Here is a 15,063-nt window from a genome sequence, read left to right on the forward strand (position 1 = left end):
AACTACATATATTTTTATATAGAAGTTTTACTTTATAACAAACAGACATGCTTACTTACAAATAAGTATGGAACACGGGATGGAGTACAACACGTACCCTGTCTTATGAACAATAACAGTGCCCAAAAATGTCAACAAACTTCCTCTCTTGATTTACCCATAATTCAACTTTTGATAAAGGCTTTTATTATGGAATTTTACAATATAAAACACTGGAGTTTCTGGCCAATACTCCCCCAGATAAAACTGGTTGTTCACTTTATTTATTACAATTCCTTCTGTATAGCTGTATTTGCATATGGTTTACACAATCCACAAAATCAACCCTACTATCTCCATTGATTGACTTTTTTTTCAATATAACAACTTGTATTTATAGCGTGACTTTCATGCTGGGTAGCATCTTGAAGTCCTGGAGTTTCCATAATTGGACTCAGTGAAGATGTCACCAACTTGGAGCAATGTAGCAGAATGAATTAGCACGATGTGAAAAGGTCAATTAGTGGATCAGATGGGACTCCAATGCCATTATCACTTGGAGCCCAAGCATATAACAACAACAAAATTACATTTGTATAGCGTATTTCACATCAGGAGGACGTCCCAATACAGTATGATCTCCATTGTAATCTCAACAACAACTTATATAACACCCTTTACACAGGATGGCATCTCGGAGCGCTGTACAGTGGCGCGGTTGGAGGCCAGGCAAGGGAGAAGGGGGAAGTAACGAGAACAGAAGGGAGAGAATTACTAGTGAAATTTCCCTGAACATATTAGCATTATTAAAATCTCTTATTGTTAAGAGTTTATAAGGGGAACAAAAGTGCTTGACACAAAAAGAGGAAACCAATCATCTTGAAAGCAGTTTCAGTGCTCGAGAAATTGTTAGGTTATTGAGGGTCAGAACTTGAAGAATTAACAGCTAAGCCATCAAAGGTAAGAGGATCCCACAGGAGGCAACCAGCTGCCTTTCTTTAAGTGAGTTTGCCAGTCCTGCTGCTCCAAGCCCCGCATCGGAATTGGAAACCATGGGTCTATGCTGACATGGAGCCCTGTAGCTCAGTGGTTAGAGCACTCGCCTGGCAAGCGAGTAGACCTGGGTTCAATTCCCGGCAGAGCGAATTTTTGGCAACTTTCCTTACTCCACATGCCTCTGTTTACCTAGCAGTAATTAGGAACCTGGTTATTAGTCAATTGGCAGATCGCTTTTTCGAGGGTAATAATCCCTTCAAAATATAGTTTGGTCACTCAAGCCACGAATATTTGTGGGACACTTCTATGCACAATTGACTTCTACGTTTCGCCCACAAAATACACAATTCACTTTACAGTATATTCCATGAAGCGCTTTGAGATGCCTCAAAGACGTAATAATGTGCTACATCAAGTACAAGCATCATTATTGTTGTTGGAGGTGCTGTCATCGGATGTGAAACCAAAGCTCCCTCTGCCTTCTAGTCAAGATGTTCAACACGTTAAAGGTCCCACATCACTATTTGAAAGTAGAAGGGAGTTGCTCTCAGTCATGGACAACAATCCCCCAAATAAAATTGATCATTCACTTCATGGCTGCCTGGGGACATTGCTGTATGCAACTGGCTGCCAGGTGTGTCCAGGAACTGCACAGTCAATACAATTTACAGTATATGCTGTGAAGCTTTGGGACATCCTCCTGTCAGGTTGTTCATTTAGGATTCTTAATGAAATATTCATAAGGATGCGTCTTTTCCTTAAGAAGAAACATTTTGTTTCTGAATAGAATGTTTAAAGATCAAGAGGAGAAATCCAAGTGAAAGAAAGTATAATTAATACAACAACAAAAATGCATTTGTATAGCGCCTTTCCCGTTGGAAGGATGTCCCAAGGCGCTGGACAATTAATGTATCGGACCTGAGCTGGGGGTCGGGATTGGGGAGGGTGAAGGGCAGGGGCTTAATAATAGCCCAGGAGGCTTAATTAACATTAGTTTAACAATAGCTAATAAGATGGAGGGACGAAAACTATTGTTGTGGCAGCCATATTTTTCACTGCTACAAATTCTCCTGCAGAATATCTGTAATGGGATTATTGCATTTACTCCAGTTGATTCAGAATTAATATAACCCATGAAAACAGTTATTTGGGTTTTGGGGGCACTTTCACCCACACAGTATACAGTCAATTTATCAACAACGATATATTCTATGAAGCGCTTTGAGACGTCTCGAAGATGTGATGAGATGCTATATCAAATGCAAAGATTATTATTATATTATATAATCCTTACATTGATTGCTGCATCTTTGCATCTCAAGCACTTTCACGTCGGGAGGATATCTCAAAAGACCTAGCTAAGAGACTGCTACATGTATCAATCCGATTAAAATATTGTAGACCAGTTTGTTTATTCTGGACCAAGTAAATCTGTGATGTTTAAAACTGAACCACGCCAACCAAATCATCCTCTTTTTACATTTGATTCACTCCCATTAACAACAATAAATAAATTCCACTTTCTGACTTGAAGAATATCATCAGTGAGCTCAGCTAATGGTTTCAGGGAGATTTGCCAGTCCACGAGGAAAGGCCTTGCCAACTCTTGCTCTCAAAGCACAGCATTATTTTTGTGACAGTGCAGTCCCTGACAGCAACTCCACTGTATTAAATTGATACATCAGCATTTGGTGGTTATTCACTGTGTGCACATTAAATGTGACATGAGGCAGAGTAATACGCTTTCTATTCAGTATTTGAAATAGCGAGAACAAATTGTCCCTCTAATTAATATCTTTTATGCAATAGATTTTAATTCTGACTATTCTCCGGAGGGTGGGAGGTGGAAGTGGTGGGGGAGGGGGGGAGTAAACAGGATCTCCTTAGGGCCGAACTGCTTAGCAACAGAATATCAAAATCGATTCGACCCTCTGTAGGGTTGCGGAATTCCGACTCCTGAGCCAGGGCACTGCTGATGACCAAGCGGCCTATCTGGCTGGACGGCAGGATTTGGAACGGCAGACCCGTCAAGGATTATGATTCCAACTGTCTTAGTTCCATCCAAACATGTAGTCTTGCAGTTATCTGCTCTCTGCTTCACAATTGGCAACACCTCCTAGCTTACTGTCGTCAACAATTTCGGAGCGATTCTGCTTTATTCCTTTATTTGTGTCATCCATATTTAGGATGAAAGCTGGGGACCCAGCACCAATCCCTAGGGATGTAATTTCATATACATTACACCTATCCATTATCTTTCAACTACCACACTAGTAGTTCTGTCATTTGGTTAGCTGGACACAATCTACCTTTCAAAAAACAATCCTGACTCCCTCATCAGTTCACATTTCCCATCAGTTCACTCTCACTTTTAAATCGCATTATGCCCTGGCACCTCCCTACTTTGCTCAGCTGGCTCAGGTCTTCTGCACATCCCTCGCCCTCTCCACTATTATTGGCCATGTTTTCAGCCACTTTGCCCGGAACTCTTTGCCTCAATCCTTCTGTTTTACCATCTCTTTGCCTTACTTCAAATCACACCTGAAGATTTTCCTCTTCACCCTGCCTTCAATCACCTCCCTTCTTTCAGCTCAGCATCAAAGCCCACTACTCTTGAGTGCTCAACGACTCTACGCTAGGAGCCCTATATAAATGCAAGATGTTGTTGTTTCCTTTCTATAGTGCCACCTTTGCTACTATCCAATTTTCCAGTATTTTTCCCAAATCTGGAAAACTAAGATTCTACCGAATGCATAGCATGCATGAGGGGTGGAAGGCAGGTCGGGTGTGTGAAGGAGGGTGGCCGAAGGCACAGTCAAAGAGGAAGATCTTTAGAAGGGACTTGAAGGAGGCAAGAGAGGGGGTGAGGCAGAGGGATTGCAGGATAGAGTTCCAGAGTGTTGGGGCAGAAACGCTGACTGCCCATCCACCAATGGTGGGACGGGAAGCGTGGGGGACCTGAAGCAGGCCAGTGTCTGCCGAGTAGAGGGAGTGGACAGGCTGATATGGGGTTAGGAGGTTGGGAGACGTAGGGGGAGCAAGACGGTGGAGAGCTTTGAAAGTGAGAACCGAAGCTTTTTACTCGATTCTCTGAGCAATGGGGAGCCAGTGAAGCCGGGCAAGAAAGGGATAAAGGCATTGATTGGTTCGCGGTAAACCAAGGTCCTGTCTGCTGGTTCAGGTGGTTATTAAAGATCCTATTAAAGTATTTGAAAAGCGAAGGGGTTTCTCCTGATATCCTGGCCAATAATCCACCAGACAGAATAGCCAATCACTCAAGGCTTTTTGTAGGATGTATGCTGTGCTCAAATTGGCTGCCGCGTTCACCTACAAAATACACTGTCACTATACTTTAAAGTAGATCTTGTGAAGCGTTTAAGATGTTTCAATGATGTGATAAGGCGATATAATTTATTGCATTTGATGGCACTACATCAAATGCAAGGATTAATAATATTGGTATTAATAATGTAATCTACTTGAAATAAGTGTCAGCTGGGCAATTAGTAAGAAAGAACTTTTTATAGCGCATTTATCATATTGAAAAGGTATTTCACAGGTAATGATTGGTATTGTTCGTTGTATCCAAAATATAAAACTTTTTTGTTGTATACATGACATGTATTATTTTGTAATGTGTACAGATAGTTTAAATATAAAGGCTGGGACTGCACTGTACAACAACAACAACAACAGCATGGCACCTTTCAGACCTGATATAACGCCTTGGAGTGCTGTACAGTAGCAGGGTTGGATGCTGAGCAAGTGAGAATGGGAGGGGGGGTAACCATATGGGCAATCAAAGTGGTAGGTCTTAAGGTGGGAATGTATAAACCCCTATACATTGCAGCCCACTGCAGAAACCACAAAAATACAAAGTAAAAGGACTATCATTCATGCAATAAGAAGGTAAGCAATAATGCACATAAATACAGAGAAACTCCCATCTAGGCTGAGTGTGTGAATACCTGTATTTTAAAATGTTCACTCTATTTGTTATGACTAGCAGAGTTAATTTAAGCATAAAATTCCTGTATGCAGTAAATTTAGCAGCATTTCATGAAGTGTTCAATGGGATAATTATCACATCAAATGCATTATGAAAAGGCACACATTTCACCCTATTTCTGTTCAGATAATAATAATAGTAATAATTATCCTTGCATTGTTATAGCACCTTAACCACATTGTTGAAATGTCTCAATGTGCTTCAAAGGATTTTTACTGTGAAGTGTGGGATTGTCAAACAATGTTAGTATTTTATGTTTGCGATGTTTTGGGAAAATCATGTCTGAGGATGAATGAAAGGAAATTGATGTCTTCCATCAAACATAAAATAATACAATATCATTTACATTTATATAGCGGTTTTTATGTCAACAGCATGTTTCAAAGCGCTTGACTCTATGGGATGGACACCCAAGTTGGGGGTAATAATAATGCTACTAAATTCACGCATATTGCATTTCTTGTTTAAATTAACCCTAGTCACAACAAATAGAGTGAAGATTTTATAAAACAGATATTCACACCCTCAGCCTAAATGGGAGTTTATCTGTATTTAAGTATCTGATAAAATTATAGTAGCTTATCACATCGTTGGGATCTCTCAAAGCACTTCACAGCATATACATTGTGAATTATAATAACTGTATTTTTAACATAGCACCCAATTTGTGCACATCAATATCCCACAAGCAGTCATGAAATGAATGATCAGTTTTATCCGGAGGATTCTCTTTTTGAATAGTGCCATAGGATTTTTAACATCCACCTGAACAGGAATTACTAGATGGAAGAGTGGACCATCTAGACCAGTGGTGGCCAATCTTGTTTGGTCGGCCAACAAAATATATTTTCTTGATTGAATATTTCTTGATGTTTGGCAGTAGTGGCCAACCCATGGCCTCCGGGCCAGAAGTGCAACATTCGCACTAGTCTAAGTTAGTCTGTTTTAAAACAATAGGATGTTTCCAGTTTATCTTGATGGAATACTTCTTGATTAATAGTATGGATATTCAATCCAGAAAATGTATTTTGTTGGCTAACCAAAAAGGTTGGCCACTACTGAGTTTTGCCATAAATCAAGAAATATTCAATCAAGAAAAAGCTGGAAACACACTACCGACTGAACTTGGACTTACCTAGACAAGTGCTGATGTTTTGGCTGCCCCTTCTTGGCCGGCACTGGTCTAGACTATGAGCTGAAACTCCCAATGTAAGGCCTGAACTCACAAACTTCAACTGAAGTTTCAATTAAAAAACTTGTTTCAGTAAATGAGATATAGTTTGGAACATGGAAGATATTCAACTCCCAGTAATGAGTAATGAGAGCAGCACATAATAAAATGAGAGGCTGTAAAGAAATGTGTACAATGTTTTTGTGTTTTGAACCTTATCATGAAGGATTGATTGTAATGTAAAACAGAAGCATGTTTTACTATACAAATATTGTTATGTACACTCATTCAAAATTATATATTGCAATGTTTCATATTTAAGATTATTACATTTTATCACTTCCCTTCACCACTATCCCGGCAGTTGTAAAAAAATGAAGTCTTACATACAATTAGATCACCAAAGCAAACTCAATTACATTATTGAGTTATAGCAACTTGATTATTGATGCATTGCAAATCAGCTCAACAATTGGCACTGCGCTCACTACTCACTGCAGGGAGTTCAACACTTTCCATGATCCATCCCATTCACTGTGGTGAGCCTTCAATCGAATCCAGAAAAACGTCATTACCCAGCAGATAGGGGGAATAAAATATTACTCCTATCTGCAATGTTTTGTATTTAAAATAGATACATTTTAATGAATTCTGAGCGTGTGTTTTTTTAAAAACTGCATTGATTAAATATACCAATGGGGCACCCAGCAAAGCCCCAGTTTTTGAAAATATAAGCAACTTCTGAGTCATTGAGAGACTACTGGAGATCTAGAGATCTTCCCATGTCTCCACACAATAAATCACAATGCTCTCAATAATAACCCAATGGTGTTAGCACCCTTCACATGGGGTAACATCCCGGAGTGCTTGACAGTGGCAATGTTGATTATTACAGTCATTATTTGTTAAAAAATATATTTGACACTTTTTAATGGAATTATTACAGCAAAATTCACCAACCTGGAGAGTGCATCTGTACAGCACTTTAGGATTCATTTGCTAAATTAAAAATGTAAACGTAGAAAGCCACCCGACTATGAGTGGAAAGAATGGGTACTTCACGCAATTCATGACAAAGATGGGGACAGTTTCCATTCTAAAGGGCTGAGGGAGAAACCTTCTCCTAGCGTGTTCAGTCATGAATCTGTCATTAAAGGCAGATTTTAAGGACACATTTCTGACAGCATTATCTATGAAATTATTTATCACAGGCGATGGTTAACAAACGGAATGCATTTGGCGTTGCTACAAAAGCAACCCCAATGTCGAAATCTAATTTTAAACTTGGATTCAATTCAGAGACAAAATGCAGAAGGCTGTTCAGCATCTATGCTGTTTACTACAGTGTAAATGTGTTTTTGCAGCATCAGATTTCAAATAAACTTTGAAACTTAAAATAACAATGCAAAGGAGACTGGAACAGCCTTGCCTCTTTTAGTGTTCAACTATTACTCAGTCACCAGTGAATGAGTTAATCATTTGGTATTGCCAGTACTTCTGTGTAGGTTTCTTTGATCTCTCATGTTTTTTTTCATCTTGCTAAGAGTGCCAGTGGCTCTCCTTTTATCAATGTCTTGAGTGTCCTCTGATTAGGAGGCTGGAACACATTCATCTTATATTATTTATTACATTACATTAATAAATAATTTGGTCACTCAATCCACGACTGTTTACAGGACACTATTGTTCGCGATTAGCTGCCGGGTTTCGCCCTCAAAATATAGGCAATTCACTTGAGAGTATATTCTGTGAAGCGCTTTGAGACATTTCAAAGACATGATAAGGCGCTATATCAAATGCAAGGCTTATTATTATTGTAATATTTAACTGTTTCTCTGTCATCAATTAATCATTTGCTAGTGCCAATAAGTCAAAACTCAAAATAGTGACATTGTTGTGAAGGTTAAAGGATTTCCCGGTCAGTACAATGTGCTGTATGCCAAAGCTCCCACTGATGTCACTCTCCGTCTTAGTTCCACCACCCTTCCTTTTCTGCCCGATGCCCTTGTAGGGTATTGCTCATTGATGCGACTGAAAATTCAGAGATTGAATTGAACTTTAGTCTCAGTTTTTGAGTTCCAATGAACCATGTCTGTATCCTAATCCACACTGATCCATTTAAAAATGACACTGCTTCCAACAGGTTTAGCAACTAAAAACTATTTTTTCAACACGACTTTGGCTGAAAATGTAGGTCAGATCAGGTCAAATTTTCAGGTCATTTCCAAATCGATACATTTACAAAAATTGATTTGAAAATTACCTGAAAATTTTGACTTCTCTCCTTTCTGTGTAGTGTGACACATCAATCTATTCTAGACCCGGGGAGGGGGGAGGAAGCAGTGAAGGGAGGAAAGAGAAATTTCTCCAGGGAGAGACGCTGATGCTTTTTGTGCTTAAGAGTTGCTCTGTACACTGTGGAGCTCAGAGACTGATGTAAAATGGCAGTCAGGCACGCTGAACTATGTCTGACTTCAGCAATTGTTTGCACCAGGTTGGTTGCATAACTACGAAAAAGCTGCTCGTCTGTCTGTCAGCTGGTGAAACTAATTCTGCTTTTATTTTTATTTTGCGGTTTCATAGGATGTGACTATTGCAAACTACTGAACTGGTAATCTTAATGTGGAACTTGAAATTCAATCCTGAATAAAATGCAGCAGATTATTGGAAACCAAGTCAAATGTGATGACCCTCATCTACATGTTCACTTACAAATCCCCATGAGCCAGGGACCAAGAAACAAGCCCAATACTACCTTGCCTTCATTGCAACATAGTGGGAAGGTAGGATTCACACAGATTTAACACTGGAATGTTGGAATCGAGTCAACTGTCTTTGGCAGTCTTGGTAGCCCAGTTCCTGAGCCAGGAGGGTCCGCAGTACTGCAGCGCTGCTGATGACAGCACAGCCAGCTGGACTCATCAATAGATCCAGGGAAGGACAAATCAATCAATCGGGGCAGAGACTCCTTTTACTTGTCTCCTGTTAACTGTGCAAGCCAAAGCCCTAACAGGAAGAGTGGTCCTAGCTGGACAAGCAACAAGAAGCTTGCCAGACAAGTGATATCAATGGCAAGCTCTGCGGTTTTAGTTGGTTAGACTCCTGCAGTACCCTAACAAGGTCGCTAAACCTTAGCAAGGTTCCAAACCTTGTCCTCCAGTACCTAATACTGTCTGGAATTAAACACGATGCCTCTCCAGGGAGAATTTCCATGTGTAGGTAGGATGCAATGAAAAGTTAACCATTTCCCCTTTCAATTCAATTCATCCACTTTAATAGGCGGCAATCCAATTAATTCCAAGTGTGAGGTAGTTACTCCTTAAGTTACATTTTATTAATTGTGGTCAAATACGTAAAATGCGTATTTACTACCCCCACTTTCTAATCACTTTCCCCACAATATTTAAAATTGCAATAATCACAATACTCAAAAGGATCATAAAATAATTTCTAATCTAAAAAATAGATCTCTTGAAATTGTCATGTCCCTGGAGTATGATGCGTTTTCCATTTTTATCTCCCAGTATAGATCTTATGTTGAATTAGTGTTTATTTTCTGCACTAATCTTCTAAAAATCTACCATACAGCATTTGTGAAATATCTTGAGGATTATTCTAGATTCAGTTTACAGTCAAACTTGTTACTGCAAATTTATACGGACAAGCAAAGTGCTTCTGTGAGGTTCGAGTTCCTCTCTTCCCCGCCCAGCCTGCCCCACCATTGCCGATCAGGCCTTCACCCTCTCTGCTTCCACCCTTTGGAACTCCATCCCGTAGTCCCTTCGCCTTGCTTGACCCTCCTCTTCGACCGCACCTTTGGCCACCCTCCTACCTCTATTCTCCCTGCCCTCCAACCCTCCTGATCCCAAATGTAATTTGTTGTTGTTCCTTCCCTAAATGCAAGCAAAATTGTATCTTTTCTTTCAGTGTTCATATCGGGAAATAATAATCCTAATAATCCTTACATTTGGTACAGTGCCTTTCATGCTGGGAGGACTTTTTTTTCTTTTCTGCCCCCATCCTCTGGAACTCCATCCCTTCACCTCACCCCCTCCTTTGCTTCCTTCAAGTCCTGTCTCAAGACCTACACATGGAAATTCCCATGTCTGAAATAAAATGTTTCCAGAACTGAGTACCCACAGGTCTATGGGAATGTTAATAAATACCACAAATTAAACTTCATAGCTCCTAAAGATATTTAAGAGAATTTCAAACATATAACACACCGAATAAATATAGCAGGCAAATAACAGTTCTGCATTTTCAAGACATAGATTAGTCCAGTCAGAAATGTCAACCAACTGGTAGGAAACCTTACTTTTTGCCCACAAGGAAATAGACCCTCAGTCAGTTAGTTCTCCTTACAGCAAGAAGGTTAAAAACATACTTATTGTCATGTAGTTGCCTCACCATGAAGCAATGTTAACCCGACCTATTATTCCTCACTTTTGTGCAGCACAGTATATTCCTTCAGTTCAGTGGCAGGATAAATGTGCGGTTCCAATTCTGTAGGGGACAGAATATGAAATCTACCTTCAAGGTTCTTGATGCATTTAGCAAGACTCGACCCTGATTCCCTTTGCAGTTTAATGCCTCTAGACAGATGACAGCTCTTCAGTTGCTTTGCAGATGGTCTAAAATTAAAGACTAGTTTTGTTCTCAGTTCAGTTATGTTTCTGAGTATATGGAATAATGGAAACGTCAACAGTCTAATTGAAATGGATGTAGAACAGTTTGGCATTTTCCACTACAATATCTCTACGTAAAGTCTGAAAACCGTCTTCAGACTAGGGTTGAGTATGATCTATCATCTTCTCCATCATAAAGCAGCATATCGTGTCTAGATCAAACACATGTGCTGATCATTACCATCAAATAGAAAGAATGTTTCAGTCAAATAAATTTACTTTCAATATTTCAATAACTTGCTACAAGTAAAACATTAATATTCGGAGCCACGCAAAGGTAACAACTATGACAGGGAAGGGTATTTAAAGCTTGGATTCTTTCAAAGGCCCTGTCCTTCAGGCACTTGTGCCATCTTCATCAGAGCATTTTCTCAGAGAGCCATAAAAGGCTAAAATCTGTAAACATGTTTATAGCTTTCCATTGGTGATCAAAGGCATTTAGGTCTCTGTATGATCCATAAGCAGCGATTGTTGGGCAACAGAGTAAGTAAGTCTCTGCACTGGGATTTAAAAAAAAACTAAATAATAATAATTACATTTGATATTGCGCCTTATCATTTGAGACGTCTCAAAGCACTTTGCAGAATATACTGTAAAATAAATTGACTTTATATTTTGTGGGCGAAATATCTACAAAGTACAGTCAATTCATTCAGTAACTACAGTCAGGATAATTCAGTAATATTCCTCACACTTCACAGGATTTCACTGTCAAGTAAAATGACTGTGTATTTGTAGGTAAACACGGGAGCCAATTTGCAATGTCCCACAAACAGCCATGAAGTGAATGACCATTTTATTCTCTTTTTGAATAATGTAACGGGATCTTTAATATCCACCTGAATAGACAGATGGGAGCTCGGTTTAATGTTTCATTCGAAGGACTTCACCTCCAACAATGCAGCACAGCTCCAGCGCAGCATAAGAGTGTCAGCCTATGTGAGGTCAAAATCAACAGTGACTGTCATTTGAAGATCCATTGTTCTCCAAAAGGTACGCATTAGGGACCCTCTGCTGGAGATCTCTCAGAAACTATGAGCTGTCAATAATAATCTTTGCATTTGATTTAGAGCCTTATACCTAGCAAGTTGCCAGTCACTTCTCAGAGTCCTGTTAGAAACTGTTTGTTGCAGCTGGAGAACTCTGCAGGTCTGTACCTTGTTTTCTTGCTCAAACCAACTCTGAGGGACATTTAGGAGGAAGTGAAAATTGTGTGCTGGTGGCCTATTGGCTAGATTCAGTTAAGGATCACAGATCTTATCAGAGTGTGTACTCTAACAGAGCAACAAGGAATCATATGAAAAAGTTGTTATGAAATTTGTCCAATATTGAGAAACCTCCCCACCCAGTTTAGAGTTTCCAGTCACTCATTCACGATAATATGACCTTGATGATTTAATTCTGCTTTTGTATAATGCCAGCACAGAGCACATTCAGTTTCCTTGCTTACACCTGGTGAAATAACATGAATAACATATAATAATAATACTTGCATTTGATATAGCGCCTTATCACATCTTTGAGACATCTCAAACAGCTTGACAGAATATACTGTAAAGTGAATTGACTATATTTTGTGGCCGAAACACGGCAGCCAATTGCGCATAGCGGTGTCACACAAACAGTCGTGGATTGAGTGACCAAATTATTATTATATTTATTTTTTAAGAGATTACATGAAAATAACATGAGGCAAAATAACAATGTGTTGTTTATTACACCCCTCAGTATATGGATAACCAACCGCTCTCCAATAATTTTCTCCCCATAATAGTAACCATTCTCAACAGCTAATTGTTTGTCACTACATCTATGAATCTGCCCTACAACTACTGTGCATTGTTACTGCCAGTGGGTTACTGTATACACTGCAAATGTGTAGCTATGAATTATCCCTACAGCTACAGCTATACACCTTCCTCCTGTAAACCTAGTTTTCCTACGGCCATGAACCTTTGAAATGTTAACACATTTGTAACTTCATCTCAACATCTGTAAAGGCTTTGAAAAATACTTTAGGGCTTATTGAGTTGCTACGTTTCATGGTTTATTTGTTCAATTTCTGGTTTTATGCAGTGTTTCTGGAAAGTCACTTGACAAGCGATAGGATTGTTAATCTTCGTATTTGATGTAAAGGTAATGTTTCATAAACCGCCTCTTGTGTTAATTAACCCAAAAAATGCACTATGAAACACACAAACTATACTCCACTATTTGTTGCCAACCTCTTTTGTATGAATTGAATGCAGCACTTTCCACAGCAGACTCAATGTGGCCCGAGCTGTTAATATTTGTTGTTGTTAATTACTGTACGTCAAACCTGGATATTTTCTAGGCTTGTTTATTATGACGTAATTTTTGACCAACATCCATTTCTTCACACCTCGTTGACCCCACTCCACATCTAGCTGACATCAGAACACAATTTCCTTAGCATGTGCCTCACCCCATTAAGAAACCGCCACTTCATTCCTGGTGCGTGAATGATAGAAAGTGGCACCGAGCTCTGCATTTCACTGACAGGTCCATTTGCTCGGCAACATTCAGAACTGTACTTAGGATACTTGCTGAGAGGAATCTAGTAAAATCGCCTGACATACCTAAACAAGCGAGAAACAGATGAGAATTAAAAAAGAACACCTAGATAAAAAGCCAGGAGGTACAATAAATACAATTTATATTTAAATGCGCCTTTCATGTCACAAGGCTGCCTCAAAGCACTTTAAATAATAGGTAGGGAATAGTATAACAGTAGTAGGAATGATATCCTTGCTTACAAACAGAAGCATTAAATGCTCAAAAGGTCACTTACCCAATCTGTAAATCTCAGATTTAGAAGTTCCAGGACCTCTTGCCCATGCATACAGTATCACAACAACCTAGGAAATCCATCTTTCCTATAGCCATGAATGTTAATGATTCATGTTATATAAGTCAAAATGCTTCACATTTCATAGCCTATGTGAATTGTTGAACTCAGGATTTACTGTCCTGTGTAGCTGGGAGCCATCACGACTGTTTATGAGTGATAAACTCTAAGCGGATTCCTTGGATTTAATACTGCTTTTTGTATTTCAAATCTTAACCTTGAGACCCGAGTTCTACTGAAGCTTGATCCAGATGAATACAATTTCTCAATCCATACAATCTGCCGTACCAAAAAAAAGATGAAATTCAGTTACATGCACAAGATTATATTTCTTGTCTGAAGCATCCAATTGAGGCCAGATAATGACAGCATTGGCTGCCCTCGACACCATGCATTAGTGATGTGATAGTGGCCACTGGTGGCTGCTGCATATTCCCATGGCACCAGCTTAACAAACTTTTCCTGGACAAGGGCTGTGTGAGACTCATGGCAATATCGAAGGTTTGACAGCTCACAATACCACAAGTCCAATAGCGAAGAAATAGGAATCATATCCTAACAAACTCTGGACCTTTTTTTAAGATGAGAAATGTTCATTAACTAATTTTCACCTACTATATCGTGCACCAAAGCCACTTCATCCAGGTGGGACATGGAGGCAGTTTTACTTTGTACTGTATTCAGCTTTTCTTTAACAAATTAGTCAACGGGTGGCCTGCACTCAGATTACATTCTGTGTGACAAAGCCCTATTTGGATGTAACTTCAATTCTTCACTGAATACCAGACATGTGGATTAGATTTCTGGTTAATGATATTGATATAATCTCAAATACTGTAAAAATGAACTGGATAAACACAAGGAAAGGCAGGAAGATGCACAGTGGATGTTACAGAGTTCATATAATGTACAGTAGTAAGAATATGGGTGAAAAATGCAATAGCTATGATATTGAATCTGTCATCAAAAGTTGCATTTTTCACCCCCATAGGAACAGGACTTTCAACCCTTTGAGCCTGTTCTACCATTTTATCAGATTAGTTTATAGCAGACATTTTAAATCCCTTTTCCCCCACACCTTTTTTTAAAAAAGGTCAGCCGGGTAACTGACAAATGTGGAAACCCATCAAAATACTAAAAGAGTGTCCAAACTGAGAATTCCACGCATCCCATCTACACATGGAAATTCTCATGTAGCGGAACGGAATGTGCATTCTCCCTAGAAGGAGACAATCTGCCTACCTAATCTCAAAGAGTATTAGGTGCAGATTGGCAAGAGCCAAGGCTTTGGGACCCCAGAGTGTGTATTGGGATACTGCTGGAATCTAACCAGCGAAACCCGCAAAGCTTG

At 39.4% G+C, this 15,063-nt stretch overlaps 1 non-coding gene across 1 annotated transcript; it reads left to right on the plus strand.

Moving 5' to 3' along the window:
• Positions 1 to 1,051: 1,051 nt before the first annotated feature.
• trnaa-ggc lies at positions 1,052 to 1,124 on the plus strand. The gene has a single exon. It is a non-coding gene; the product is annotated as a tRNA-Ala (tRNA).
• Positions 1,125 to 15,063: the final 13,939 nt, after the last annotated feature.

The sequence above is a fragment of the Callorhinchus milii genome, unplaced genomic scaffold, assembly GCF_018977255.1.
Source record: "Callorhinchus milii isolate IMCB2004 unplaced genomic scaffold, IMCB_Cmil_1.0 Scaffold2, whole genome shotgun sequence".
NCBI lineage: Eukaryota > Metazoa > Chordata > Chondrichthyes > Chimaeriformes > Callorhinchidae > Callorhinchus > Callorhinchus milii.